The 4,878-nt window shown below is 46.9% G+C and overlaps 1 protein-coding gene across 7 annotated transcripts in view; it reads right to left on the bottom strand.

Moving 5' to 3' along the window:
* NTNG1 (netrin G1) overlaps positions 1-1,428 on the bottom strand; it is a 369,148-nt gene extending 367,720 nt beyond the window's left edge. For 5 of the 7 annotated variants that reach the window (XM_017893976.1, XM_017893979.1, XM_017893972.1 and 2 more), the window contains exon 1: positions 209-517. The gene's annotated coding sequence lies outside the window, so the exon portion shown is untranslated. Of the gene's footprint in view, positions 1-208; positions 518-1,146 lie in introns of those variants that run through there. The other 2 variants (XM_017893973.1, XM_017893978.1) reach the window with 1 other exon arrangement.
* Positions 1,429-4,878: the final 3,450 nt, after the last annotated feature.

Below are 4,878 nucleotides of genomic sequence, written 5' to 3'. Positions count from 1 at the left end.
CGCGGGCGGCGCACGGGAGGGCGGCGGCAGCTCCCGCGGAGCCTCCTCCCGGGGAGGGAGCGGGCGGAGCGGGAGGGGTGGGCGTAAGGACCCGAGCCGCCGCCACCGCCGCAGCCCGGGGATCCCGATCGCGCCCGGCCGCCGGCGGGAGAGGACCCCGAGGACCGAGAACCCAGCGCCGGCCCGCCACTCCCCGCCGCTTAATTACCTTCGCCTCCACCCCGGGGGGAGTCTCCTGCACGTCGCCCCTCTTGGAGCCGGCACCCAGAGGGGAATTCCTTCCCGTTGACGTCCTCTTCCGAAATGCAAAAGATCAGTGACTTTGACAGGTAGATGAGGGGGAGGGAGTAAGGGTGGGCGGAGAGGAAGAGAGGATGAGAAAGGTGCCTCTCCCTCCAAAAATATAGTGATATTAATAATGAGATTGCAGCCTTCGGAGGTCGTGCCAGCCCAGTCCGCTGCTCGCCGGCTCTCCTCCGCGCCTCCTCGCGCCGCTGCTTCTGACACTTCTCGCCTTAAACTTTTACTGAGGGATATTTTTTCTTTTTTCTATTTCTATTGCTTTTTTTTTCTTTTTTCTTTTTTCTTTTTCCAAGCCGCAGGACGATTTTCTGGTTCCCGGGGATCAGAACCAGCGGCCAGGCGGTTCTATGCCGCTTGGCACCGCTTTCATTTTATTTCAGATGAAGACGTTGAGCTTAGTCAGAAGGGGCATAAATCAGAACAATTAGCATTGGCGCCAAGAAGATCCTCTAGTACCAATTTCGCCCGGGCTTCCTTCGCGCATTCCTCCACTCAAGTCAGAAATGTCACTGCACATAGCGCTGATGGCTGCGAGACGCGACGCACCCGAAGTCCGTTCGATGAAATATACACGGCCCACGACGCTTCTGGATTGCGGCTCCCGGGCTCCCCGCCCCCGCCCGCGGCGTCCGGCCGGGACCCTGCTCCGAGCGGGCAGCGAGCTCCCGGCAAACTTAGGGGCCAGTGCCAATTAAAGAGTGAGCGCGAGAGCCGGAAAGGGGAGCGGCAAAGAAGCAAGCCCGGGGAAGCCGCAGCCCTTGGAGGGGTGGCATGTACGTTTCACTTAAAAAGCCTGTCTTCTGCAACTGCCAGCAAGTGGAAGGATAGCAAACCTTATACTACCTCGAGACCTGTGCACTCCGAGCGGTCCTAACTCCGTCCCGCTCGCTGTTGCTGTTGTTGCTGCTGCTCCGGCCGCCCCTGCTGCCGCTCCACGACCTCTGGGCGCTGAGGCAACAGGGCTCCCCTCCCCCTACTTCCCATCCCCCCCGCTCCTCCACTGAAGCGCCGTTACCAGTAACTCCTCGTGTACCTCCTACTTCTGCTGCCGTCCATCCCACCCCTGTCTCTTCTGTCCCCTCCCCAAACCGTTCCCAAGCACACCCTTCGCCGCTAGAAGTGATCACAATGGTGTTTTTCAACCAGCACTTCCTTTGCCCAGAGGCCCCTACAGCCCTAGACTGGAACCTCCTGCTTTAGAAATTCATTCCCCTTTAGAAAGTTGAAGTTCAAGGGAGAGCTGTGCATTTCAGGCTTCCTTGCCTTTTCTCAGAGAAAGACAAATGCTCCGATGCTCCAGGCTTCATTCCCCACCAAGGTGGGCTCAGACTCACCTGGGATCACTCTTAGCTACACATTAACGTCAAACAGAAACAAATCCGAACTTAGATAAGATAGGCAGACTTTCATTAGAAAGACTATTGCAACAGGGAAAACGCTCTGATCTCAGAAATCTGCAAGCCTCTCAAAACCAAACAGAAATCAGCATTTTTTTTTTTTTTTTCTGTATTTATAAAGGGAGCAAGCAATAGGGAAAGCCAAGTAGATGGGAGAAAAACTCACTTCAAGACCCTCATGATTGAACAAGAAATGTGTCTCTGTGGTCCAAGAATTTGGAAGATAAGCTAACAACGGTGAATGTTTCACATTTTAGTTCTTGCTCAGATTTGGGGAGCAAGCTAAAATCCAGGGACCTGCTGGAGAGAAGCCTGACTCATGTTTGGTCAAGGCAAAGCTGGGGGAGGGGGGCGGGAAGAAATGGGCAATTGCGAACACTTCGTCACTGTGTGTCCCACAATTAAGGTAGGAGGCTGAGTAATTGGGTCATTTTCTGTGATGACTGGGGGTGGTGTGGTAAAAGGACACATGGGGGAAAAGTTTGTTGAGTTGGGCCTATAACCAGGCCCTCCTTGGCCCTGGGCAGCCAGAAAGTGGGCAGGGATTTCAGGCACCCCTGGCCTTCCCTCTAACACCTAAGAGGCCACAGTGAGTCCACCCTCTGAATCTCTGAGTACAGGAATCTGGGGTTTATGTGCTTTCCTCTTTCCCACTTTTGTCCTGTAGTGCTGACATTGCAAAAAGGAGTTACCTGTAGGGCTGAAACTCCTAGCAGGGGTTCTTAGACAGTGGCCAAGTCTGGCTCTTCCCCATGTCTCCGGCCATGCTCTTCCGGGTTTAAAATATACTGACTATACGGAGAAGTTACTCACCACCTAATCCTCCTTCACAGGCCCTTACAGCCCAGTTCTTTCTATGGGAGCCTTTGGCAATAGGATGTAAGAAACAATACCAAGAGTGGCCTTCTTATTTCTCATTGGCCCCTTGGCCTGGATCCTGAAATACAGACAGTTCTCAGCCTTTCCCCTCTCCCTTGCCCTTTTCTCTGAAGGCAAGAAAGCCTTTCTGAACTCTCATCCTCCACTTTACCTGGTCATTTAAGGCCCTTCTGTAGTAAAAAGGAAAGAAATCTATGCAGAGATTAGGACATTCTCTTCTGGAATACACCAAGATCTTTGTGATTTTGGCTCCCAACCTGGAAAAATACTTGTTTTCATCTGTCAAAATATTGGAACTAACCTCCCTTCCCCTCTTCCTGTATCATCCGTCATTCCCAGGAATCCTTTGACTATGAAGCTGACAGCAATCTCAAATAAGTGTGATATGTAAATGAGAACCTTTCCAATTAGGTAACACCTCCCACTACAGGAGTGGGAGAGTCTTTCAGAGGTGAGTTTTTCTGTGGAACATGTGCCCTGACCTTTGCAGAAGCTCAGTGAATCACCAACTAAACATGTGGATCTAAACTCAAGGAAGTAAATCAGAATCATCAGAGACTTGTCAACATTAAAACCCCCTCCCTTCCAGATCTTGTTCTCTCCTCCACCAGCAATCAGGTGGGAAGGACATTTTTTCCAAAAAAGCACTTTAAGTAGATCTGATATACTTCCCCAAACTGACGTGTATATTAAACCAGTTTTCCTCAATATACCTTTGCATATTTGTTTATATAGTATACACTGATCAGAAATTGACTTTAGAGATTTCATTGGCACAAACGGAAATTATTTAAGGCATACCTACCTTTCCTTATCATTTGTTGCTTTCTCTTGCCGTATATATATTTAACTTTCTTTGGAAAAAACTATTTTTCTGTTTTTATTTAACCTTTCAACTCTACTTTTTTTTTTTCTTTTTCCTTTTGGAGAAGAATGGTTTGATCTTTCAGTTCTCTGGCTTTAGATCTTTGGCTGGTTTCTACACATTCCTCATTCTTCTTCAACTTAGATATCCATTTATTTGTAATCTTGTCAGGTCTCTAACTGTGGCTTATTTTTCTAGGTTCTTAGCTGCCGAAAAATCTTCTCTTTACAGATTTGGCAGGGTTGTTTCAATACCTGTAACTTCATTATGCCAAAGTGGTAGTGATGGCATATTTGCAATATATCTGGTCCAAAAAGACATGTGTCCTTTTTTATACTCTAAAATACTTGATGTAATGTAGGTATAAGATAAATGTCCAGTGCGGGTGTGAATAGCTTTAGCTTATTCTCATGATTCATGGCCTCCTTGGTAACAGGAGTTAACTCTCACCATATTAAATTAATATGTAGATGTCTAAAATATCCAAATCATGGGTGCATTAGGCACTCTGGGGTGCTGTAACAAAGACCATAGATTGAGTGGCTTTAAAACAGTAGAAATTTATTTCTCACAGCTCTAGAGATTGGAAAGCTGAGATCAGAGAGCCAACATGGTCAGGTTCTGATAACAGCCCCCTACTGGGTTGCAGACAACAGACTAACTCCTTGTATTCTCACATGGTGGAAGGAGGGCTAAGGAGCTCTCTGGGGTCCCTTTTATAAGGGCACTAAACCTACTCATGAGGGCTCCATCTTCTTCATGACTTAGTTATCTCTCAAAGGCCCTACCTCCTAATACCATCACATCAGGGGTTAGGATTTCAACTTATGAATTTGGTGGGTATGGAACAAAACGTTTATTTCATAACAAAGACCAAGTTCTATTTGACCAATTGTATACTGTGTGGTAGATGTTGTTTATAACTGCTGCTTGTGTCCCAATAGAAACATCCTTCAGCTTTCTTGCCTTCACTTTGTGCTCAGGGACATATTTTACTAGAGAGCCATTAGCTGTATAGTTTTGACAGGTTTTGAAGTTTCTTACCTGACAGGCTTTTTTAATGCTCAAATATTTTGACATTTAAACCTCCAGCAAGCCCTAAGCATTGGTCTGGGCTCTATAAACTAGATTATACTGGCATTTTCCTGCTATTATAGGAATACCAAGGTACTTCTCTTACAGCTTTAAATTTGCAAGCCCAAACAATTCAAGTAACTGATCATGCTCAACATATGTATACCAACAGTCTCATTTAGTTCCTCTCAAAGTTAACAGCAGACCAAAGGACGTATTGTTTAATGTAAGAAAACACACGTATTTACTGAGTTAATGACACTGAAGCACAAAAATTAGCAAATAGTGTAAGACATTGCCAGTTAGTGACCAATGCAAGGAACATGTCTTCTAGCACCCATGTACTTTCTAGTATATGGC

The sequence above is a fragment of the Rhinopithecus bieti genome, unplaced genomic scaffold (assembly GCF_001698545.2).
Source record: "Rhinopithecus bieti isolate Rb0 unplaced genomic scaffold, ASM169854v2 scaffold_22040, whole genome shotgun sequence".
Classification (NCBI taxonomy): Eukaryota; Metazoa; Chordata; class Mammalia; order Primates; family Cercopithecidae; genus Rhinopithecus; species Rhinopithecus bieti.
The sequence above is the reverse complement of the archived record's forward strand: the minus strand, read 5'-3'. Positions and strand labels throughout refer to the sequence as shown.